Source organism: Neofelis nebulosa, chromosome 13 (genome assembly GCF_028018385.1).
Source record: "Neofelis nebulosa isolate mNeoNeb1 chromosome 13, mNeoNeb1.pri, whole genome shotgun sequence".
In the NCBI taxonomy this organism is placed as follows: domain Eukaryota; kingdom Metazoa; phylum Chordata; class Mammalia; order Carnivora; family Felidae; genus Neofelis; species Neofelis nebulosa.
Window position 1 is genome coordinate 6,302,621 of NC_080794.1, and position 26,060 is coordinate 6,328,680.

Here is a 26,060-nt window from a genome sequence, read left to right on the forward strand (position 1 = left end):
AAATGACTAAACAGTACTTGCCATTACAGTTCTTTTCTGGTTCTTCTATCTTGGTTATTTGTCCAGAACCTAAACCTCAACCTAGTGCTTCCTTCAAGCAATTCCCTTTGTTCTTTTTTTTTTTTTTTATGTTTATTTATTTATTTTTGAGAAAGAGTGAGCAAGGGAGAGGCAGCGAGACAGGCAGAATCCCACGCAGGCTCTGTGCCATCAATGCAGAGCCCCACGTGGGGCTCAAACTCACGAACTGTGAGATGGTGACCTGATGGTGACCTGATGGTGACCAAGAGTCCCATGCTTAACCGACGGAGCCACTCAGGCACCCCTCCCTTTGTTCTTAAGGTAAGCTGATATTCAAGCTATAGAAAGAGAAAAACAAGACACCACGTAGATTAAGAGATTGTACAAGAAATTGCCATTGTGTGAAAAAGCGTGGCATAAAAGAAAAATATTGACTAAATTATCCCAAGAGTGGAAGTGAGGACAGAAACTGGGAAATAGGAGTAACAAGAGAGATTTTTCACTGTACACCCATGTATGACTCTTGACTTTTGAAGCATGTGAATGTATTATCTATTCAAATATTAAAAATCTTACAAGTCATGAAAGCACCAATAAACAAGAAATATTAGCAATAAAATACTTTTTAAAAGCTGGCTACTTACATTAGGTGTTTGGGGAAGACCTCTCTGAGGAAGTAGCATTTAAGCTGAGTTCTGAATGACAAGAAATTAGCCATACTATAATCCTGGTGCAGAGCAATCGAAGCAAAAGGAGTACAAAGGTCTTAAGGTGAGAAAGACCTTTGCCAGTATGTACAAGACAACGTAGGAGCCAGATCACGAAGGACTTTGTAAACCAGAGTAAGGGTTTTAGCTTTTTTCTTTAAGATTTTATTTTATTATTTTTTTAACGAACTTTAATTCACTTTATTTTTTTTAATGTTTATTTTTGAGAGAGAGAGCATGTACGAGTACAAGCAGGGGTGGGCCAGACAGAGAGGGAGACACAGAATCCGAAGCAGGCTCCAGGCTCTGAGCTGTCAGCACAGAGCCTGATGCGGGGCTCAAACCCACAAACTGTGAGATCGTGACCTGAGCCAAAGTCGGATGCCTACCAACTGAGCAACCCAGGGGCCCCTCACTGCATTTGTCTAGTATAGAACTATGTGGTGGCCATAGCTGGAGCCTGGGTCCTCCACACAGAGACTCTGGTATGGGTCTTTACAAGATGGTCATTGAATTCCTGATAGGGAGACTTGAAGACCACAGTCTCTTTCCAGAGGCCAGGGGTGAGATAGCTGTAGGTCTTGGACATGGCATCAAAAGAGGCCTTGGCTGGAAAAGGGAAAACAGCAGGAGGGCGGTGGTGGATTCATCTGACACAACGCTCCTGATGCATATAGAAGCTGTTGTAATCCTAGGAACAGAGGCCACTCGGGCTGGTCTGAAGTGCATTAGGAGGGCCTGTCTCTCTCTCTGAAAATACACCAACCACACACTGAGTATGATTAAGTGGAGTTGAGAGAGGTAAGATTTTATTTTTAAGTGATCTCTACACCCAACATGGGGCTTGAACTTTCAACCCCGGGATCAAGAGTCGCACGCATGCTCTTACCGACTGAGGCAGCCAGGTGCCTCAGGATGTTAGCTTTTCATCTAAATGCAACTGGGCAGCCAATAGAGGATTTCAAGAAAGAGAGGAACTATATTTAATTTACATTTATAGAAGACCATTCTGGCATCTGAATAGATGATGAATTCATAGATGGCTATGAGAGGACATAAGGAGACCCCTGAGAACAGCGTCAGAGTATCCCATGAGAGACAATGGTAGCTAAAACAAGGGTGGGAGCAGGGCACACAGTGCGAAGAGGTCAAGCTGGGGTTAGTTTAAGTGGAATTAACAGGAATTACTGGTGGATAGCATGTAGAGTTAATGAAAAGAGGAATCAAGGATGATCACTGGATTTTTAAAGAAACTGAGTAGATAGCGGTACCATAACTTGGATTTAGGAAGACAGAGGAGGAACAGCATTTTGGGGGGGAAATTAGAGATGCCTATGCGCTATCCAAGAAGAGATGTCAAGAAGGCATTTGCATGCACAAGGCAAGAGAGAGTTCACAGGAGAGATCAAGCAAGGCAGGAAGTTGGAATTGTGTCACTGACATGCAGATGATGTATAGAGCCATGGGACTGAATGAGCTCACCTAGGCATAGTGGGTTCTGCACTGATCCCTGGACACTCCACTTTTAGGAATATATGTATCTTTTGAAACTGCTTTTTTGATTCACACACCATACAATTCAGTGGGTCTTATTATATTCCTGGAGTTACGTAACCATCACCACAATCTAATTTTAGGACATTTTTGCTTCCCTAAAAGAAACCCCATCCGTGTTACGATTCACTCTTCATTTTCCGTCCACTTCACTTCCCAGACCCCACCCTGGCCAGCCACAAATCTGTCTTCTGTCTGTAGATTCACCTATCCTGGACATTTCATATAAGTGGAATCATACAATATATTACATAGTTCTCGTGACTGGCTTTGTTCACTTAACATGGTGTTTTCAAGGTTCATCCGTGTTGTATCACAATTTCATTTCTTTTTAAGTCTGAATAACAGTCTATCATATAGATATACCACATGTTGTTTATCCGCTTGTCAATTGATGGGCATTTGTGTAGTTCCTACTTTTTGGCTCTTATGAGTAATGTTGCTAGGAACATTTGCATATAAGTTTTTGTGTGGGTGTATTTTTTCATTTCTTTTGGATAATGTTCCCCCAAAACTCATATTTTGAAGCCTCAACCTCCATTATTTTGTATTTGGAGATAGGGTCTTTATGGAAGTAACTAAGTTGAATGAGGTCATAAGGGTGGGGACCTTCCAACAGGATTAGTGTCCTTATAAGAAGAGACAGAGAGAACTATTTTCTCTCTTTATGTCATGTGAGGACACAGTGAGAAGACAGCCATCTGCAAGCCAGGAAAGAGGTTCTCACCAGGAATCAAACTGGCTGGCACCTTAACCTGGACTTGAGCCTTCAGAACTGTGAGAAAATAAACTTCTGTTGTTTAAGCCACTCAGTTTGTGGTATTTTGTTATAGCAGCTCAGCCAACAGTGACAGGTAAATCCTAGAAGTGGCATTTGCTAACTCATATGGTGACCTTGTTTTACATTTTGAGAAGGGACTATATACTTAAGATATACTCCCTCAGATGTACAAAATGTATACAAAAAGTATATATATATATATATATATATATAATATTTTTTTTTTTTTTTTTAATGTTTTTCTTTAGTTTTGAGAGAGAGAGATGGAGTACAAGCAGGGGAGGGGCAGAGAGAGAAGGGAGGCACACAATCCAAAGCAGGCTCCAGGCTCCAAGCTGTCACCACAGAGCCCGATGCACGGCTTGAACCCATGAACTGTGATATCATGACCTGAGCCAACGTTGGTCGCTTAACCAACTGAGCCACCTAGGCGCCCCTATAAAAGTATATTTATTGCAGCAGCATTTATAATAGAAAAAAGTTGATTAAATCACATTCTGTGATTGAGTGGAGCAAAACTATATACTATAAGGACATATAGACGTAGATATAGATATTTACAGATACAGATATTAACAAAATACTTTTTGTGAGATACTTGTGTTCTTCCACCTCTATTTTTTCCATCCTTACTTCCAAAAAGGTACCCATGCCATTTTGCGCTTTTTCACCTCTGGGAAGTATTATGATTCTAAGACTAAAAGAAATTTCTTGCAAGATACTTCCTTTTCTGAATTAATTTTCCTGAAACCTGAGCCTGTTGATGAGGTCAGTCTAGGTGTCCGGGAAGAAGGGTACGGAAAAAAAGGAGCAGTGACTTTCAGGGCAAAGAGAAAAGAAGAGAGGAGAGATTCGGGGCAGGGAGCGAAAACCAGAAGTTCCCATGATTGTGGTAACATTCCTGGGGATGAGCAAGACTCTAGAGAGGATGGACCAGACAGTAACATCCCCACTCCCTTCCGCATGAATTTTTGAGGACACATTCAATCCACTACCCAAGGGAAATGCAAAAAAAAAATATCCATGCAAAACCTCATACACAAATGTTCATAGCAACATTCCCATGGCAAGGAAGCAGAAACATGTCAGACTTTGAAGGATCTTTGTCAGCTTTAACAATAAAGCTGTCAACAGTGTCTACGAAGCTTGGAGATGAGACGCCCTCAGGCGCTTCTTAAATCTAAAAGCTGGGAAAGTGGTCCCAAGTCTGCCTGAGATGAATTTTTCTGCTAGCGTTCATTCTTTTTTCAGTTTGGGAGAATACTACAAGGAAAGTAAAAGAAATAAAAAGGCTAAAAATATCAAAATAACATTGAGAATGGAAGGGCTCTGTTAGGTGCCTCAGTCAACTTTGGCTCAGGTCATGATCTCACGGCTGCTTGTGAGTTTGAGCCCTACGTCGGGCTCTGTGCTGACAGCTCAGAGCCTGGAGCCTGCTTTGGATTCTATGTCTCCTTCTCTCTCTGCCCCTCCCCCGCTTGCACTTTCTCTCTCTCTCTCTCTCTCTCTCTCTCTCTCTCTCTCTCTCTCCCCCTCTCTCTTTCTCAAAAATAAACATTAAAAAAAAATTTTTAAACGTTTTTTTATTTATTTTTGGGACAGAGAGAGACAGAGCATGAACGGGGGAGGGGCAGAGAGAGAGGGAGACACAGAATGGGAAACAGGCTCCAGGCTCCGAGCCATCAGCCCAGAGCCTGACGCGGGGGCTCGAACTCACGGACCGCGAGATCGTGACCTGGCTGAAGTCGGACGCTTAACCGACTGCGCCACCCAGGCGCCCCCCAAATTTTTTTTTTTTAAAGGAAGGGGCTCTGTTAGTGGATGAGAGATTCCAGAATACAGACAGCAGATTACTGACTGATGAAAGCCGTGCAGATAAAGCCACAGCTAAATATATGCAGAGAAGTGGTTGTGGCTGACACAGGATCCAACAGGTTCAGTAAAGCCATATGCAGAATGCCCCCACCAAAGATGTCCATGTCCTCATCCCCAGAACTGTAAATATGGTAGATATACGGCAAAGGGCACAAAGGCTGCAGACGAAATTAAGTTGCTAATCAGATGACCCTAAAATAGGGAGATTATCCTGAATTGTCCAGGTGGACCAATGTAATTTCAAGAATTTTTCTAAGTGGAAGAAGGAGGCAGAAGGGGAGAGTCAAAGAAAATGTGAGACTACAAACAAAGTCAGAGTGATGTGGAATGGACTCAACCCACCATTCTGACTGTGTAGATGGAGGAAGGGGACCATGAGCCATGGAATACAGGTGGCCCTAGAACCAGAAAAGGCAAGGAAACAGATTCTTGCCTGGAGCCTCCAGATAGCAACACAGCCCTGCTGACACCTTGTTTTTAGCCCAGTGAGAAGTGTTGTACTTCTTCAGACCTGTAAGATAATAAATATATGTGGTTTTAAGCCACTAAGATTGTGATAATCTGTTAGAGCAGCAATAGGAAACTAACTGGAACAGTGCTATACTTGTCAACACAGGGGTTTGAAGGGATAAATATGGATGAAAACAGAAATTAATTGATGGTCTGTAAACAAAAGGATGAACAACCCCCCCCCCCCCACCCCCCCCCCCCCCCCCCCGCCGCCACTACCTCCTTCTTGTGCCCAGTAGGGAAACTAAATCATCATTGCCAGGTATATGTCCTTTTTTTTTTTTTATTTATTTTTTTATTTTTTAATATATGAAATTTACTGTCAAATTGGTTTCCCTACAACACCCAGTGCTCATCCCAAAAGGTGCCCTCCTCAATACCCATCCCCCACCCTGCCCTCCCTCCCACCCCCCATCAACCCTCAGTTTGTTCTCAGTTTTTTACAGTCTCTTATGCTTTGGCTCTCTCCCACTCTAACTTCTTTTTTTTTTTTTTTTTCCTTCCCCTCCCCCATGGGTTTCTGTTACTGCCAGGTATATGTCCTCAAGCAAAAGAGGAAGACATCTTCTCTAGAGAACTAGAAGTCAGTTTCCGGGATGAATTTGGGCAACTAGCAGACATGCTGGTGTCAAAGAGCCACACTCTTCTACTGGGCATTTGAGAGCCTTCTGGAAGTTTGATGGCTGTTCCCTTCCCATTCACGTGACAATGAGACTTACCATCAGGCAGCCCTGATCACAGGAGCTGAGCTCCCACTTGCTCCCATTTAGCGTTTCTACTGCCTCGTTCTGTAATATAAATGAACAGCTGGAAACTGCCACATTTATGGAGTACCTGCTGTATTAACAGAGAAAACCGAGGTTAAAAAAGAAGCAACAAGAAAACAAGAAAATATAGAAAAATTTAACTTAAACAGGACAGGAATAATCAAGGGAACACAGAAAACCTTAAAATAAGACAAACCATAACCTTAAATAGTATCATTGGAGAGATTTGAGAAGATATCGAATTGAATCTATGCCTGATGTTGTTTACCTACCCAGAAATCATTTCCTTGCTTTTTTCTTGTGGTAAGAACCTTGATACTTTCTCCCTGTTTCATGGCCATGTGCTTCCAGGGAGGCAGAATTCTCTCTTCCTCTGAGGCGGTCAGACTTTTTTCTCTAAAGGCCTTCAAGTGATGGGATGAGGCCCACCCACATTATGGAAGGCAATCTGGTTTGCCCAAAGTATACTGATTCAACGGTTTATCTCATCTAAAACACTCCTTCACAGCAATGTCTAGACGAGTGTTTGACCAAATATCTGGGTGTAGACTCAACTTTCATGCTGTCTACTTAGACACTAATGAAATCAAATATGTCTCCTGGTATTTAGTGGGTTTACCTGACCTTGATCTTCTATCAAGTTACCCCATAACTCCAAATGATTTCTGCATTAAAATAGTTGTCAGCCTTCCAATAACAAAAATCAAGAAAGTAGATGTAGACACAGAGAGAGTAGGTAGCACAAGAAGAACGATAGGCAAAGATAGATAATCACGGAGGGAGCAATCAAAGCAGTAAGGAACTCCTTTACTTTACAGAAGGAAGAAGAGACTAGAAGAATTCTTTGGAGTTCTTTGGGCACTTGGGTGGCTGACTGGGTTAAGTGTCTGTCGGGCTTAGGTCATGATCTCACGGTTCGAGTTTGAGCCCCACCGTGGGCTCTGTACTGACATCACAGAGCCTGCTTCAGATCCTCTATCTCCCCCTGCCCCCCGCCCCCCGCCCCCCGCACTCCCCTGCTTGCATGCTCTTTCTCTGTCTCTCTCTCTCTCAAAGATAAATAAACCTTAAAAACAAAATAAAAGTGTCCTCCAACTTTCATGAGTCTAAGAACCTTGTTCACAATAGTGATAAGGTTCATTCAAAAGCAAGCCTATAGTCTAACAAAGGTTTATTTAGTTGCTGAAACAAGTAAGACCGCACAGACACCAGAGGGGCAGGATGTCTAACTTAAAAAAAAAAAAAAAGGCAGAGGCAGGGGAAGAGACTGTGATAGCATAGGATTGGGTGCAGTATAGGTAAGAATTAAGCAGGCTCTGGTCTGGGCTATGAAGCAGACTCTAAGGTCTGGAACTCTTGAAAACTACAAAGTTAAAATAAACGTGGAATGTTGTATCTGAAAACCCCTTATTTGAAGCTCTATACCTGGACTGGAAAAGTGCCAAAATGATCCACATGGCTCAGCTCTGCCGGGCAGGAGAGGGATGTTCCATTCTCACTGATAGGATTTCAAACAACAAACTTCTGAGAGTTCTGTTTTAGGGAGCAAGGTTTTTCATCCCATGTCCTTTCATTAATCAACAAAAGCAGTTGTTTACAGATTCACAATGGGTATCTCTCTATGTACTGAAATTCTTCTCAACTTTAACAGTCAGCATGAATGCTACCTCCCTTAGTTGTTATTCAATTTCCCCTTGTGCGGGGGGGGGGGGGGGTGGATAAAGGCTTCTTATTTTCAACCAATGATACCAACACCACAGCTATGTGTGCTTTAATCATGTACCAGACCCCATTGCTCAATGTTTATTTGTGTCATCTCATTTGATCCTCATAACAAACCACTGAGCTAATTACATAGAAATCTGACGCTTAGAAATTAACAAACCTATGGAATTTGCTTTTTCTATGATTGCACTTACTTTCATTCTGCCTATTTTACCTGGTTGATTATTATTATTATCCTCTTAGTTTTTTGAGGCATCAACACTATCTTCTTATCTGTGACCACACGCCTCCGACTTGGTAGACTCTCAATAAACATGGAAGTGAATCACAAGTAGGCTGGAACATGGACGTTCATTGGGTTGTTCCGTCCTGAGTTTAGAGGAAGCACCGGGGCAGCAGAGGGGCGGGGAGCTTGCCCAGGTTTGGGTGGGTGGGCCAAACCTCCGACTCCGAAGCCCCTTGCTCGCTATAGCCACGCCTAAGCTCCAGCAGCCACCGCCCACCCCGCGGAGGTGGGACTTCCTGTCTCCCTAAGGAAGCACTTCCGGCCAGGACCGGAAGCTCCTCTGCTGCCTGGCGCGTGCGAGGGTCGGTGTCCGGACCCCCCGGGCTCTCTGCCTGCAGGTGAGCTTCGGAGGGGCTGAGGGGCTGCGGGAGCCAAGCGTTCGTGGCCGGCCAGTGGCCGGTGCGTCACCCTGCAATGCTTCGGTCCTTTAGTCCTTTCCTAGAAACTTCTTAGGTGGTCAGGAGTCGGGCGTTGCCTGCTCCCTGCCGCCTCGACCAGACCCAGGCGCGCCGGCTGTAGGGAGTCCGGGCAGGCGAGCGGGCCAGGAAGCCGCACTGGCAGCGCCGTCCATCCCTTTACCGGGAAGCCTTGCTGGCGGGTCACTTTGGACGAGGTGAAGTAGGTCAGGTTAGAGAAACAGCCCTGAAGTTCCGAATCATTTAACATTTGTGGACGAGGAGGAATAACGTGTGGTAGGTGGAGAACATTTAACATTTTGAAATAGTGTTTACTACCAACTGCGGACTGTTCCGAGTTGTGGGTGGGTGCACATGAGGGTGCGACATCCCTGTCCCCAAAGAAACAACAGTCTCGTTGGAAGACAGGGTTCACAAATGCCAGACGGTTAAGGTAGAGACGGGGGGAGATAAAGATGAAGGGAGCAGACTTGTTTGACATTAACCTAGCCAAGGCCGCTGTCATTTGATATTTGTCTCAGCATCGTTTAAGTTTTAACCTTTCTGTATGCTTTTAGAAACAGCTGTCGCTGGGGATTTTTAAAAATCCACGGCAACAGTCTCTGCCTTTTGACAGGCAGGTTTTTGTACTTACTCATTGTCATTACTGAGACATTTGTTCAGGCCCAAACTTTTGGAGCCATCCATGACTCATCTCTTTCACACACCACACATACGATCTGCCAGCAGATTGTATGGACTTCACCTTCGGAATCTGTCCGGACTCCCAGTCCCTTCTCACCCAGACTACTGCATAGCCACCTAACTAATCTGCTTTTCTTCTTTCAGTCTTTTTTCATTACAGCATCTAGAGTGATCCTCCTAAAAAAAAAAAAAAAAAAAAATCAAACTTTTGCCCTCCTCTCAAGAAATCCTCCATGGACTACTGGGGTGCCCGGGTGGCTCAATTCGTTAAGCCTCCGACTGTTGATCTCAGCTCAGGTGTTGATTTCAGAGTGGTGGGTTCAGGCTCCCCACTGGGTGTGAGGGCTACTTAAAAAAGAAACAGAAAAAGAAAAAAAAAAAATCCTCCAAAGAATGCCCATTTCATTCAAGAGTAAAAGCCGAAGCTGGTAGAGTGACCCCCAGGGTCCTGTATGATGCCCTCCTGTTTTACCTCTGATCTCTCTTGCTACTTCTCAAGCCTCCTCAAGCACATCCCAACCTCAGGATATTTGCACTTGGGGTTCTTTTGCCTGGAAGTCTCTCCAGTCCCTCTGTCTGTCTATATGGTTCAGACCCTTACCTCCCTTCTCGTTTTTGGAATTTTACCTTGTCAGTGAGGTCTTCTCTGACATATCCTTCCTTACATCTCCGTTGCCCTCTTGTCGTTGTGCTTCCCATTCATTACATGACATGCCATGTGGTTTATTCATTTATCTGGCTTACTATGTTCCCCCCACTAGGATAGAAGCTTCATGAGGGCAGATATTTTTGTTTTGTTTACTGCTGTATTCCTAGTGCCTAAAACAGTATCTGGCTTTCAATAGGCTTCCCATAATATAACAGTTGAAGGAATGGATTGGGACCTTTTCTACCATTTTATACTTTGTACTTTCTGTGCTTTTTTTCTCTTCCTTTCTTGACTTTTTTGGACTGAGATTTGGATTGAGATTGGATTTTGTTTTGTTTTCTTTCTTCATATTTTCTTTTCTACTTCTTTGGAAGATATATTACTCTGTTCTTATACCAGTTAACCTTTTTTTTTTTTTAGGAATTATTTTTTATTTATTTTATTTATTATTTTTTAATGTTCATTTACTTTTGAGAGAGACAGAGCATGAGCAGGGGAGGGGCAGAGAGAGAGGGAGACACAGAATCCAAAGCAGGCCCCAGGCTCTGAGCTGTAGGCACAGAGCCCAATGCGGGGCTTGTGTCTCAGACCTTGAGATCATGACCTGAGCCAAAGTCGGATGCTTAACTGACTGAGCCACCCAGGTGCCCTGGTTAACCTTTTAAATTTAATTTTGAATTTCACTATGAATACTTAATTGAATCTAATTCAATCTTAATTGAAATTTTTTAATGTTTATCTTGAGAGAGTGTGAGCAGGGGAGGGGCAGAGAGAGGGAGACACAGAATCCGTAGCAGGCTCCAGGCTCCCAAGCTGTCAGCACAGAGTCCCACACCGGGCTTGAACTCACAGACTGGGGCTTGAACTTACAGGCTGTGAGATCATGACCTGAGCTGAAGTCAGATGCTTAACCGACTGAGCCATCCAGGCATCCCAGTCTTAATTGAATCTCAACCCTGCAGAACAATATTGTTTTTACCTTTAAGTTATGGATTTAAACAGACTTCTTGGATCATCTCAATTCTTAATTATTTTTGTAAGATGTGAATGTTCAACAATAAAACTAGAGTTGTTACCATTTTCTGGTGGTTTTGTTTTTTTCTTTTTGATTGATTAAAGTCAGTTTATCATATACTTTAGTAGAATATTTGTTGTATGCTTAGCACCTCAAAGTTTATTTAAAAAGTTTATGGTACTTTCCCTACCTTACCCTTTTGTTGGGAAATATGCAACAATGCATTGTCTCTAATAGAGAGTACGTTAAAAATAATAAGGTAGACATATTATTCAGTGTGAAATGAATATGACCCAGAAAGTAAGTAAGGTCTACCAGAAAGGAGAAACGTTATAGGTTGCCAGTTATTAGGAGTGGCTGGGATGAATTTGTGGAGGAATGATTTGGGAAGATTTGCTGATTTTTGAAAGTGTGTACAGAAAGGGCACAAAGTTATTAATTTATTCTCTTTTATACAGTTTTGTCAGAAAAATTGTGGGTTTGGTGTAGATGTAAGTCATTGATGTTTTATTTTTATTTATTTATTTATTTATTTTTTAACGTTTATTTATTTTTGAGACAGAGAGGACAGAGTATGAACGGGGGAGGGTCAGAGAGAGGGAGACACAGAATCGGAAGCAGGCTCCAGGCTCTGAGCTGTCAGCACAGAGCCCGACGCGGGGCTTGAACTCACGGACCGCGAGATCATGACCTGAGCCGAAGTGGCCGCTTAACCGACTGAGCCACCCAGGCGCCCCAGTCATTGATGTTTTAGAGAGGAGATGTGCCTCTTTCAGAGAGAACATGTGCCTCCTATAGCCTCTTAGGAAATGCTTAAAACTTGTTGGAGGACGTGCTTAAAATTACACGAGACAGTTCAGTATGTGAAGACAAAGGAACTACCGTGAGGACAGAGTACAACTTGGAGACAGGCTTTGACATGAGGCATAAAAGGACAGCAAGACATGCTGAGTGAAATAAGGCAGTCCCAAAAGACAAATAGTGCTGGATTCCACTTAGATACCTAGAGGGGCAAGTTCATGGAAACAGAAGGTAGGGGCTAGGGAGAGAGGGATATGGGGAGTCCTTCAGTGGGTATAGAGTTTCAGTTTTGCTAGATAGAAAAGTTTCGGTAATTGGTTGCACAACAGTGTTAGCATATCTAATGCCTCTGAACCGTACACTTGAAAGCGGCTCAGCTCACGTTCTCACGGTTCGTGAGTTCCAGCCCCTTGGGCTCTGCGCTGACTGTGCGGAGCCCGCGTGGGATTCTCTCTCCCGTTCTCTGTGCCCCTCCCCTGCAGGCTCACTCTCAAAATAAACTTAAAACACAGTGGTTACGGTGATAAATTTTATGTTACGTGTATTTTACCACAACTAAAAAACCTTCTTTAAAAAGGACATTGGGGGGCGCCTGGGTGGCTCAGTCGGTTAAGCGTCCGACTTCGGCTCAGGTCACGATCTCACGGTCCGTGAGTTCGAGCCCCGCGTCGGGCTCTGGGCTGACTGCTCAGAGCCTGGAGCCTGTTTCAGATTCTGTGTCTCCCTCTCTCTCTGACCCTCCCCGTTCATGCTCTGTCTCTCTCTGTCTCAAAAATAAATAAACGTTAAAAAAAAAATTTTTTTTTAAATAAAAAGGACATCGGAAGGATCCTGTGCTCCCCTCCCCACCTTCACCCCCCCCCCCCCCCCCGCCCGCCTCCGATGCTGGTGGCACCTCAGAGCTCAGAGCAGCCTGTTTCCTTGGGGCTCTGGGGAGGTGAGCAGTCCGGTGCCCCAGCGCCCAAGTGCCTGTTGAAGGTGACAGTGATGCGGAGATCTAAAAGCAAGATAGTTTCCAACTGGGATGGATATTAAGATATTGAAAAAGAGGTCGATAATGATAGTGGAGAACCACAGAGCCAGACTCTGGTGTTCTCAGCTCTGCAGGGGACTCATTCTCACAGTAACGGTTTGTTGAGGAGAAAGAGTGGGGTGGTGAAGCTTTATGTCCAAAACAATTCATTTTCTGTGGACTGTGAGCCATTGGCTCGAGCCCTTTGAGAACTGCCTGTCTTAGTCCACCTCCATGTTGCTGCTGAACCGGTCCAGGCCACCCTTCCTTTGGAGCTTCCTCAGGTGAAACCAAAGAGAAATGATGAAACCAAGGGACTGGGGAGGCACTTAAAAGGGCCCTTGGGGCCTGGAGGAAAGGGATCCGTCTCTGAGCTGAAATCTGCTGCTGGCTGCCTCAGGCACCTGGGGAAGGGTAGCCCAAGCCTGGATCCTCGTAGGGTTCTTAGGAACCCGCTGCCCCACTGCAGTCAGCTGCACACCACTCGGAGGAAGAAGTAGATCTGGCGTTTAGTTTAGACGTGCCTGTAAAAGAGAGAACATCTTAGCAGACCAGACACCTCAGGGCCGAAAATCTGAGACAGATGGGGAGGTGGCCCAAGAAGAAGGTCCTGCAGAACCACCTGCAATGGAAGAAAACGTGGAGTCTGAGCAACCAGGTACATCAAACACTGTTACTGAGGAAGAGCTGAACGACTGGTTGGGCACCGTGATTTCCTAACATTAAAAAAAAAAAAAAGTAAAAAAAAAGAAAAGAAGTCCCTGAAGCAGATTTTGGTTGCCTTGTCAGCAAGGGCAGGCTCAAGGCTGTCCTTCCGGAACAGCTGATTTTTTTTTTTTTTTTTAATTTCTTTTACCGTTTTATTTATTTTTGAGACAGGGAGAGACAGAGCATGAACAGGGGAGAGTCAGACAGAGAGAGACACAGAATCTGAAACAGGCTCCAGGCTCTGAGCTGTCAGCACAGAGCCCGACGCGGGGCTCGAACTCACGGACCGAGAGATCGTGACCTGAGCCGAAGTCGGCCGCTTAACCGACTGAGCCACCCAGGCGCCCCCCGGAACAGCTGATTTACAAGCATGCCTCAAGCCCGTGTGTGCCATCATGCTTGCCCCAATAAACCGCCTACCTCTATGTCCCGCGACCTCTGAAACCATACATTTAAGAGGCTCCTTGCATTTGTTCTCTGGCTTAAATCTAATAGAGTCCTTGAGGGCAGCGGACGTTCCGGCTCTTGTTTCCAGCCCCCTTCCTTTCGATGTTTGCAGCCTAGCAGGTGCTGCTGACAGAATGGGAGCAGACAAGGCATGCGTTTAGCCAAAAAGGAACGCTGGTCTATGGTGGGGGCGGGGGGGGGGGGGGGGGGGGGGAAGACAGCAGGTGGGTTTGTTTAAAATTGTGCTAAATAGCAGGGTGCCTGGCTGGCTCAGTCGGTAGAGCATATGACTCTTGATCTTGGGGTGGTCAGTTTGAGCCCCTTGTTGGGGGTAGGGCTTATTAAAAAAATTGGGCCACGTACTTGGAAATTGTTACATTTTGGGTAGTAAGTTAAAAGCAGATGATATTTTTGCCCTTAAATGTTTAAAGGATTCCCAAGTTCTGTATCTAGTCTCAACATGAACCTCCAATCAAAGAAACCCTCTTACATTTCCCTACCTAGAAAGTTTGTTTTCCTTACTCTCTGCTGTCCATTCCTGACAGCTTCATCAGGGCGTGGTTCCCACAAGGAGCCTTCCCTCCCTCTTAACCCACATGGTTCTCTTCCATCACTGAATTTGGTCCTTGCACTTTTAATTTTAGGTCTTAGTTTTTTGCTGTTGGTTATCTCTCCCAGTTAGACTACAAGTTCCTTTTAAGAGCATGTCTTTCAACTCCTTGTGTTCTTTGTAACAGGTTAATAAGCGTAAGGAGTCACAGCTTGTTAGTGTCTGAGCTAAGATCACTACTTGGAGCTCCAAAATCTCAGTTAGGTGTGGCTCCCATTGATGTTGAGTTTTCTACTCGATAGGTGTCAGTGTGTGAACGATCTTCAGACCTCACACCGATTATTTTGGTACAATTTTGAATAAACACAGGGAAAAATTGAGGGACATATATTTGGAAAGGTAATGGAAGTCATACTGAAAAATCTTTTTTCTAATATTCATTCACGAAGTGCCAGTACTTTTTACCTCTTCTTTTGTGCATCAGATATCTTTTTGGATCTCTTGGTGGTTTAAGAAGGTGGGAAATGAGATAGAATCCATACCTGTGAACGGTGTGGGCCTACTGCAGTTAAACTTCCCCATGTCAGGTACTGTTATTCTGAATTTGTAATATATTTCTTTGAATTTATGGAGTGTTTTCTCCTTATCTAAATATAGAATCTAGGGGTGCCTGGTGGCTCAGTTGGTTGAGCGTCCGACTTCAGCTCAGGTCATGATCTCGCGATTCGAGGGTTTGAGCCCTGTGTGCGCCTCTGTGCTGACAGCTCAGAGCCTGGGACCTGCTTTCGATTCTGTGTGTCCCTCTCTCTCTCTCTGCCCCTCTCCTGTTCATGCTCTGTCTCTCTCAAAAATAAACATTAAAAAATTTTTTAAATATAGAATCTAATTTATGATGTTAAGGGTCTTAGTGATTAAGAGATGTTAATGGCTAACATTTATTATTCTTTTTTTAACTGCTTTATTTATTTTTGAGAGAGAGACCAAGTGTAAGTGGGTGGGGAGGATGAGGGCAAAGAGAAAAGGAGACACAGAATCCAAAGCAGGCTCCAGGCTCTGAGCTGTCAGCACAGAGCCCGACATGGAGCTCGAACCCTTGAACCGTGAGATCATGACCCTAGCCGAAGTCGGATGATGCTCAATTGACTGTGCCACCCAGGTGCCCCAGTAAATTATTTATTTTTCAAGTTTATTTATTTTGAGAGGGAGAGTGCAAGCAGGGGAGGGGCAAAGAGAAGGAGGGACGGAATCCCAAGCAGGTTCTGTGCCATCAGTGCAGAGCCCAATGTGAGGCTCAAACTCAAGAACTATCAGATTGTGACCTGAGCCGAGATTAAGAGTTGGATGCCTAAATGACTGAGGCACCCAGGTGCCCCAATGGCTAACGTTTATCAACTGTTGATGGTGAGCACTTCTACACATAAAAACTCATTTAATTCTCACAACAGTCCTGTGAAGTAGGTCCTCCTAGTATACATTTTACAGATGAGGAAACTGAGACACACAGAGGTTAAATTATCCAGTGTCCCATAGGTAACATGTAGTGGATGAGGTCGAATTTCTTTCCAGCAGACTGACTGCATGTAATGTTCGTATTACAGTAAATAGGAACACATATGATCTTAATTCTTGTGTATTTTTTCAGAATTCTTAACAGTTGCAGGAGAAAGAAACTCAGCTCAAACTGATGTAAGCGAAAGAAAATTTACTGTTTCATTTGGGCTAATGAAAGGCTTCACGCATAGTTGGATCAACTCCACTTTCCCTTGTGACCTTATTTTCACACAAATTTTTTCCATATAGTATCAGAAGTACCTCCCAGCTCTTCTAGTGTTTTTTGGTTTTGTTTTGTTTTTGAGAGAGAGGGCACAAGTGAGCGAGGGGTGGAGAGAGAGAGAGAGAGAGAGAGAGAGAGAGAGAGAGGGGAGAGAGAGAAGCAGGGCTCACCTGATGTGGGGACTTGAACTCATGAACTGTGGGATCATGAGCTGAGCTGAAATCAGATGCTTAACCGACTGAGCCACCCAGGTGCCCTCAGTTATTCCAGGTTTAAGTGGTCCTTTTGTTTTAGGTCTTGGGAAAGAGAGGGATAGATCCTGTCTTCAAGAGCCCATGTCATTTTCTAAAAGGTTGGCTCTGCTTGGGTTAGGGTCTTCACGTATGGACCAGTTGCTATATGCAAGGAAATAGAGGTGAGGAGTCACTATATTGGCCATCCTGGGCCATGTGTCCACTCCTCTGGTGGGTGAGTGACAGCCCACCAGGCAGAGAAAATACACTTCCCACAAGGGGAAGATGCTGGGCTAAAAATGGCAGAAAACAGGTGAGAACCATTTTGATAATATGGATGAACTCTTCAGATGTCTTTCCCAGGTTAAGATTCTTCCACTCAGAAAATAACACAGTTGGGGGCACCTGGGTGGCTCAGTCAATTGAGCATCCAACTCTTGATCTCAGCTAATTTCTTTTTTTAATTATTATTTTTTTATTTTTATATTTTTATTTTTAACGACAACAAACACACGATGTTAGCAACATGGATTCCAGAGACAAACTGAGGTGAGACGGAATGAATGCAGAACAAACTAGTGGAACTGTTTCTTTCAGTCTGCGTTCCTGTCACCAGAGGATACCAGGGCCAGGATGCCACATGCCTTTTAGTATAAGGAAAAAGTCCCTTGATGTTTCTTCATCTATCACTGGAGAAGTTGAATGAAGTGTACTGTAACAGCTCATTTCTTGATCTCAGGGGTGTGAGTTCAAGCCCCATGTTGGGCTCTATGCTGGGCGTGACGCCTACATATATTAAGAAAAAAAACACAAACAAACCAGTGGTTTTTTAGAAGAATCTGTAGAAGAATTAAAGAAATTGTCAGCGGGGCGCCTGGGTGGCTCAGTCGGATCTCGCGGTCCATGAGTTCGAGCCCCACGTCGGGCTCTGGGCTGATGGCTCAGAGCCTGGAGCCTGCTTCCGATTCTGTGTCTCCCTCTCTCTCTGCCCCTCCCCCGTTCATGCTGTGTCTCTCTCTGTCGCAAAAATAAATAAACGTTAAAAAAAAATTAAAAAAAAAAAAAAGAAATTGCCGGCAATTTTGAATGAATATTGTGAATAAGGAAAATGAAAGCATTTTGTAAAGGGCTATGTAATTTAGTTTAAATAATTTACTTTGATGCCTGTCATGTCCTCAAATTTTCCTTGATTCTTTATCTAGGATAAAGACCCCTTTAACAGTCTGATAAAGTCTGTGAGCTCCTTAGAATTTTTTTTAAAGATTTTATTTTTAGGTAATCTCTATACCTAATGTGGGGGGTCAACTCACAACCCTAAGATCAAGAGTTGCTGACAATATGCTACAGACTGAGCCAGCCAGACACCCTAGAATGTTTTTTTAAAGTGTTTCTTTATTTGAGGGGGGAGGGGCAGAGAAAGAGAGGAGAGAGAGACTCCCAAGCAGGCTCCACACTGTCAGCCTGGAGCTCTATGTGGGGTTCGATGTCACAAATCGTGAGATCATGACCAGAGCCGAAAGCAGGAGTCGGACACTTCACCTACTGAGCCACCCAGGTGCCCCAAAATGTTTTTAAATACAGAAAATACACAGGATTTCTTATAAAGGACTTACAAAACTCAACATCCAAAAAACAAATAATCCGTTAAGAAATGGGCAGAAGATATGAATAGACATTTTTCCAAAGAAGACATACAGATGGCTAACAGACACATGAAAAAAAAGGCTCAGCATTACCCATCACTGGGGAAATACAAATCAAAACTATAATGAGATACCACCTAACATCTGGCAGAACGGCTAAAATTAACAACATAGGAAACAACAGGTGTTGGCAAGGATGCAGAGAAAGGAGAACACTCTCACTATTGGTGGGATTACAAACTGGTGCAGCCACTGTAGAAAATAGTGTGGAGGTTCCTTAAAACGTTAAAAATAGAACTACTCTATGATCAGCGATTGCACCAAGAGGTATTTACCCAAAGGATACAAAAATGTACAAAAACACTAATTTGAAGGGATACATGCACCCTGATGTTTACAGCAGCATTATCAACAATAGCCAAATTATGTAAAGATCCCAAATGTTCATCAACTGATGAATGGATAAAAAAGATGTGGTATATGTATATAATGGAATATTATTCAGCCACAAAAAAGAATGAAATCCTGCCATTTGCAACCATGTGGACAGGGCTAGAGGGTATTACACTGAGCGAAATAAATCCAAGAAAGACATACCATATGATTTCGCTAGTGTGGAATTTAAGAAACAAAACTAACACAGGGAGAAGAAAAGAGGAAAACCAAGAAATAGACTTTAAAAAATTTTTTTTAATGTTTATTTTTGAGAGAGAGAGAGACAGACAGAGAGTGCACAGGGGAGGGGCAGAGAGAGGGAGACACAGACTCCTGAAGCAGGCTCCAGGCTCCATGCTGTCAGCCCAGAGCCTGACACGGGGCTCTAACTCACGAACCGTGAGATAATGACCTGAACCGAAGTTGGACCCTTAACTGACTGAGCCACCCAGGTGACCCAAAACAGACTGTTAGTTGTAGGGAACAGACTGATGGTTACGCGAAGGGAGGTGGGTGGGGGATGGGTAAAATAGGTGAGGGAAATTAAGGAGGGCACTTGTTTGTTATGATGCGCGCTGGCTGTTGTATGGAAGTGCTGAATCACTAAATTCTACACTTGAAACTAATTTTACGCTGTATGTTAACTAACTGGAATTTAGTAAAATTGGAATAAACATAAATAATAAAGGTTGGAAAAAAACATAGGATTTTAGATGAGAATCCAGTTATGTGAAATAAAGTTATCAAAGTACTTAAAAATTGTAATGTAATGTGTGTTCATTAATATTTTAAATGACAGAATCTAGCGGCAGGTCTAATAAATGTTGTAATTTTGAAATAGTGATGCATGTAAAATGTATCTTGGGATATCTATACTAGCTGTAATGTGATAGATGTGGGATCACAGGTGCTGCTAATCAACTTTTTTTTTTGCCTATGTGCACAATTTTGGAAAATGCCGAATTTCAGTTAGAAGATACCTTGAGTCTATGGATTTAGGGTAAAAAACACCTCCCTTAGGCTCTGTCCAGGTAATCAGCCCAGTGGTCCAATTACCTGGAGTTGAGTGAGGTCTTACTCTATTCTTGTTAGTTACCCCTGATCCCAGTTACATGACCTATACTATATTTCTTTGGCCAAGCTTCCTAGATGCAGCCTTTGGGTTTCTGAGGAATATCCACCTGCACTGTCCCATTATGGTGCAGTCCCCACTTTTTGGGATAGTCATGTATGTTTTCTTGATACCATCAAGGCCAGGTACTAACCTTGACCTACCTTTATTCTGAGTTTCTGGTGGTCATGACTTAACCACTGAAGATATATTCCCTCTCATCTTTTATTCCTAATAAGCATAGATAATAACTCAGATGCTAGGCCATTTCTTTTCTTGTCTTCCCAGGTAATGATCAGCCTCATTCTAAAGTAGTCTGCCTCTCAGAGGAATTGAGAAAAATAGTTCCCAGTAGGAATTAAGAAAATGTGATTGAGAGGAATGGATACTAACATTCTATAAAGAGGGAAAAATTGCTCCTGACACTATGGAAATTGGATGCTGTTGAGAAGAAAGAGTGTTATACATAATCAAAGTAATGGAGGAGACAGCCAAAAGATTTTAGGGCGAAATTGTAGCAAAAGCATAGCACCTGAACGTGTGGTCTCAAGTTTCCGTTCCAGGAGGATACCTGCAATACCGTGAATATCACTAAAATTTGCTGGGATGGGCTCATTATTGGAATGGAAATACATGTCTTTGTTAAAAACAATCCAATGTAAGATTTGAGAGCTGAAGAGTATATATCAGGAAGATATACATATTTGTTTGGCGCGAAGAGTAGTGACATTAGGGTAGAAAGCACAAGGGACAATGTGCTGAGGAGAAGAGATCTATCGATTATGCTGTATATCATTTGGTAAAGAGAATAAGTTTGTTATCCTCCTAATACAGATTATAAAAGAGGCACAAAAATCAGATAAATGATGAAAGATTTCAGCTGTCTTAAATTCTGCTAGAGGCTTCTTTTCTCTGGAAAAGACCTGATTTGTGTGTGGAGTGGGGAGGGTCCATTGTTAAGTTCCTTGGCAGAAACAAAATGAGAGGAAAGATTCCTTTGTTTTGAATTCTCATCAACAAGGAGGAAGAAATAAGTGAAGTGAAAGAGCCTCAAAGATTCTGGGAAAAGAAGCTATTTTTGAATCTTCTCAATGAAAAAAATGTTGAATATAATCAAACTGCTTCCTAGGGCATTAGGAAGGTATAACTTGAAGAGTGGAGAAGAAATACCATATTCTTTTTTTTTTCATTTTTTTAAAAACAATGTATTTTTAATGAGTTAAACATACAGCTATTTCCGTTAGCTTCTATACACACGCTTGCAAACAATTGTCTTTTTTTTCGCTTGCAATCAATTGTCTTTTTTTTTTTTTTAAGTATGAAATTTATTGTCAAATTGGTTTCCATGGAACACCCAGTGCTCATCCCAACAGGTGCCCTCCTCAGTGCCCCTCTCCCACCCCCCATCAATCCTCAGTTTATTCTCAGTTTTTAAGAGTCTCTTATGGTTTGGCTCCCTTCCTCTCTAACCTTTTTTTCCCCTTCCCCTCCCCCATGGTCTTCTGTTAAGTTTCTCTGGATCCACATAAGAGTGAAAACATATGGTATCTGTCTTTCTCTGTATGACTTATTTCACTTAGCGTAACACTCTCCAGTTCCATCCGCGTTGCTACCAAAGGCCAGATTTCATTCTTTCTCATTGCCAAGTAGTATTCCATTGTGTATATAAACTACAATTTCTTTATCCACTCATCAGTCGATGGACATTTAGTCTCTTTCCATAATTTGGCTATTGTTGAAAGTGCTGCTATAAACATTGAGGTACAAGTGCCCCTATGCATCAGCACTCCTGTATCCCTTGGATAAATTCCTAGCAGTGCTATTGCTGGGTCATAGGGTAGGTCTATTTTTAATTCTCTGAGGAACCTCCACACTGTTTTCCAGAGTGGCTGCACTGGTTTGCATGCCCACCAACAGTGCAAGAGGGTTCCCGTTTCTCCATATCCTCACCAGCATCTATAGTCTCCAAACAATTGTCTTAATGAAGAGGTCCGTTGAAGGATGCATTATATGTAGTGTAGTTTCAAAGAGGTAAGCATATGGCTATTCCCATGAAATACCATATTCTTAATGATTCAGTGTCCCAATTAAAGTGGAAGCAAATCAGAGCTCTCTAAAACTTGAAATATTGGGCTCAGCCAGCCAGGTGCCCCTCATATTATTTTTTTAATTGTGCTGAAATACAGATAACATTGACCATCTTAATAGTTTTTTTTTTTTTTAAGTCTATTTTGAGAGAGAGCGATAGCAGGGGAGGGACAGAGTGGGGGCAGGGGGGACACTCGCAAGCAGGCCCTGCACTGTAAGCACAGATCCTGATGTGGGGCTCCATATCGGGAATGGTGAGATCATGACCCCAGCTGAAATCAAGAGTCAGATGCTTAACCTTAAGGCTGAACCACCAGGTGCCCTGACAATTTTTGAAAAATACTAAAAAATTTTTAAATTTATTTTTATTTATTTATTTAAAAAATTTTAAATTCTTTTTTATTTGTTTATTTTTAAAATTTACATCCAAGTTGGTTAGCATATATAGTGTAGCAATGATTTCAGGGGTGGATTCTTCAATGCCCCTTACCCATTTAGCCCATCCCCCGCTCCCACAACCCCTCCAGTAACCCTCTGTTTGTTCTCCATATTTAAGAGTCTCTTATGTTTTGTCCCCCTCCCTGTTTTTATATTATTTTTGCTTCCTTGCCCTTATGTTCACCTTTTTTTAGTCTTTATTTTGACAGAGAGAGAGAGAGAGAGAGAGAGAGAGAGAGAGAATGAGTGGGGGAGGGGCAGAGAAAGGGAAACACAGAATCCAAAGCAGGCTCCAGGCTCTGAGCTGTCAGCACAGAGCCTGATGCAGGGCTCGAACCCATGTACCATGAGATCATGACCTGAGCCAAAGTCAGAGGCTTAACCGATTGAACCACCCAGGCGCCGTGACAAGTTTTAAAAAATATTTAAAACAGTTTTTTAAAGTTTATTTATTTATTTTGAGAGAGAGAGTGTGCAGGGAGGGGCAGAGAGAGGGAGAGAGAAACTTCCAAGCAGGCTCCACACTGCCACCAAGGAGCCCGACACGGAGCTCAAACTCAAGAACTGCTAGATCATGACCTGAGCTGAAATCAAGAGTCAGACACTTAACTGACTGAACTACCCAGGCATCCCTTGAGGATTTTTTTTTTTTGTTTTTTAAGTAATCTCTACACCCAGAATGGGGCTCAAACTCACAACCCTGAGACCACGAGTCTCATGCTCCACAGACTGAGCGAGCCAGGTGCCCCAGACCCTCTTAACAATTTTAGGTGTACAATTGAGTAGTGTTAAGTACATTCACACTGTTGTGCAATCTTAACTCCTATGTCTCCAGAACTCTTTTCATCTTGCAAAACTGTAACACTGTAGCCATTAACACTATTTCCCCCTTTGCACAGCGATTGGCAACCGCAATTCCACTTTCTCTATGAATTTGGCTACTCTAGGTATTTCATTTAAATGGAATCATACAGTATTTGTCCTTTTGTTACTGGCTTATTTCACTTAGCATGATGTTCCCAGGGTTCCTCCATGTTATAGCATGTGACAGAATTTCCTTTCTTTTTAAGGCTGAATAATATTTGACTATATGTGTATACCACATTGTGTTGATCCATTCATCCATCAACGGATATTTGGGTTAGTTCCATCTTTTGGCTATTTGCGAATAATAGCGCCGTGAACGTGGTTGTACAATTATCTGCTTGTGTCCTTCCTTGCAATTCTTTTAAAAAAAAATTTTTTTTTAATGTTTCTTTATTAGTTGAGAGACAGAGCATGAGCTGGGGAGGGGACGGAGAGAGAGGGGGAGTTACGGATTCTGAAGCAGGCTCCAGGCTCCGAGCTGTCAGCACAGAGCCCGACGTGAGGCTCGAACTCATGAACCATGAGCTCATGACCTGAGCCGAAGTCGGCCGCCTAACCAACTGAGCCACCGAGGTGCCCCTTTCCTTGCAATTCTTTTCGAAGTATTTACTTTGAGGAATTATGTAGTCATCTCATTGTGAAGAACATCCAGAAAACAGCTTATATTTTTAAAAACAGCTTAAGAAAAAGATAAGTAAAGTGGGTAAAGGATGTGAACAAGTAATTCATAGAAAAGGGAATCAAAATGAATAGATGCTCAGCTTCCCTCATAAAAGGAAATGTAAATAAAATATATATTTCACTTATCAGACTGACAAGTAACCAAAAATTATTCTGTGAAGGGCAACGTTGTGATGATACTGGGACTTGCATACAGTGCTGGTAGGATTGTGAATTGGTGCAGTTCCTAAAAAGGGACATTTGTTATTAGCTCTCAACATTAAAAATGCTCTTCCCCTTTGATTCAGCAATACCCAGTTTGAGATTGTTTGCTACAGTTATTTTTGCACAGGTATAAAAAATAATTGAGCAGGTTTAATCTTTGCAGTATTATTTATAATAGCAAAGACTTGGAAGTAACCTAAGTCCATCAGTTTGTGAAGACGGGTTATATAAATTATGGTATATCTATACAAATACTGTGTAGCCATAAAAAATGTAAAAGCTTCTGACATGGCTGTGGGTTAATTTCCAGGTTATATTATTAAATGAAAATGTAAGGAATAGAACCCCATATAGAGCATGGTATCATTTGTGGAAAGAAAGAAAAAAATATATCAGCTTGTATAAGCACAAAATGTGTGTGGAAGATACTATAAGATACAATAAAACTGTTGCCAATGGAAAGAGCTAATGACTAGCAGGAATGGAAGGGAAACTTTTAGTGTATTCCCTTTTATTCTTTTGAGTATCATCTATTTAAAAAGTTAAGTGAGAAGGGCACCTGGGTGGCTTAGTTGGGTAAGCATCCAACTTGGGCTCAGGTCATGATTTCATGGTTTGTGAGTGTGAGCTCCACTTGGGGCTCTGCGCTGACAGTGTGGAGCCTGCTTGGGATTCTCTCCCTTTCTCTCTTGCCCCTCCCTCCCTCCGTCTCTCTCTCTCTCTCTCTCTCTCTCTCTCTCTCTCTCTCTCTCTCTCTCTCTGTACTCTCTCTCTCTCTCTCTCTCTCTCTCTCTCTCTCTCTCTCTCTCTCCCCCTTCAAAATGGTTAGGTAAACTTTAAAAAGAAAAGAAAAGGGGCACCTGGGTGACTTAGTTGGTTAAGCGTCCGACTTCGGCCTAGGTCACAGTCTTGCCATTCCCAAGTTCGAGCCCTGTGTTGGACTCTGTGCTGACAGCTCGAGGCCTGGAGCCTGCTTCCGATTCTGTGTTTCCCTCTCTCTCTCTGCCCCCTCCCACTCATGCTCTGTCTCTCTCTCTCTCTCTCTCTTTCAAAAATAAATAAACATTAAAATTTTTTTTAAGAAAAAAAATTAAGTGAGAAAGATGTATCTGGAAAAATATAAACAGCATAACAATGACTTTCAGACACTTGAATGGACCTCTTAAGAAAAATACTGGTAAGGTTGAGCCTCCAAATCAATTTGTGAAAAAATGGGAAGATAAGAAAAGAAGCTTCTAGGATTGATCTAGACTAAAAAGTAGTACAAATGCCTTGGGTGTAGTAATATACGGCTTTTAGTTTAAATCTTGAATATTTTGAAACATAGGAAACACCCAGATACTCGTTGCCTTTATTTAGCGATTGTTAACATTTTGCCACCTTTGCTTCATCTTTTGAAAATATATTTAATGTAGCATAGAGATGACAGAAAAATCACAGATTGACTCAATTTTTTATCTTTTGTCGTGTCTATGGAAAATGATTCCTGTCTTTAAAAAGAAAAAAAAGCCTGTTTAAAAGCATGTTGAAGATAAAAGGAGGTGGTATAGTGTTTGGCCATTTTGAATTAGCCTGCATTCCAAGAGAAATTACGTGTAGTAATTTATGAAAGAACTGGGAAATACGATTGCAAAAATTCCTGTCCGTAATCTTTAAAGAGTAATGAACAAGGGGAAATAGAACCTCTAGGAAAGATTTTTGTGAACATTTAGAAAAGCAGTAATCCTAAGGAAGTAGCAAGAGTTGAGCGAGTCTTGCTAAATTTGCCTTTGTTTGTTTGTTTGGATTGCAATTCCCTGACAAGCCAGGGAAATTTGCAGAGAACAGTGCAGTATTTACTTTCTCTGTTGATCATCATTATCTTCCTTCTCGTACTCATTATTGTCAATAGAACAAATCACAAAGGAACAACTGTTCCTTCCAAAAATATTCATACAACTCAGAGGTGTTTAAGTTACCCCATTCCTCTGATTGACAGTATATTCTGGGACTGACAGTTTATTTTGATTTCAGGGGAGCATTTCACAAAGTTCATGATGTTCTTGCATGTGAACTGGATAATAAGAGGGCTTATAACT

The 26,060-nt window shown here is 42.5% G+C and overlaps 1 protein-coding gene, 1 long non-coding RNA gene, 1 other non-coding gene and 1 pseudogene across 3 annotated transcripts in view; 2 read left to right on the plus strand and 2 right to left on the minus strand.

Annotated features, from left to right (window-relative positions):
• Positions 1-1,406: 1,406 nt before the first annotated feature.
• LOC131493758 (small nucleolar RNA SNORA64/SNORA10 family) lies at positions 1,407-1,530 on the minus strand. Its single transcript, XR_009252844.1, has one exon. It is a non-coding gene; the product is annotated as a small nucleolar RNA SNORA64/SNORA10 family (small nucleolar RNA).
• A 3,620-nt stretch (positions 1,531-5,150) lies between these two features.
• On the minus strand, positions 5,151-6,279 carry LOC131492356 (uncharacterized). The gene is made up of 2 exons (XR_009252027.1): positions 6,168-6,279; positions 5,151-5,449 (listed from the first exon to the last, which is right to left on the minus strand). It is a non-coding gene; the product is annotated as an uncharacterized LOC131492356 (long non-coding RNA).
• Positions 6,280-8,487: 2,208 nt separating this feature from the next.
• The window catches only part of TBCE (tubulin folding cofactor E), a 93,819-nt gene continuing 76,246 nt past the window's right edge, over positions 8,488-26,060 (plus strand). The window contains exon 1 of the mRNA XM_058696202.1: positions 8,488-8,564. The gene's annotated coding sequence lies outside the window, so the exon portion shown is untranslated. The remainder of the gene's footprint in view (positions 8,565-26,060) is intronic.
• On the plus strand, positions 12,674-13,554 carry LOC131492568 (cell death regulator Aven-like; annotated as a pseudogene).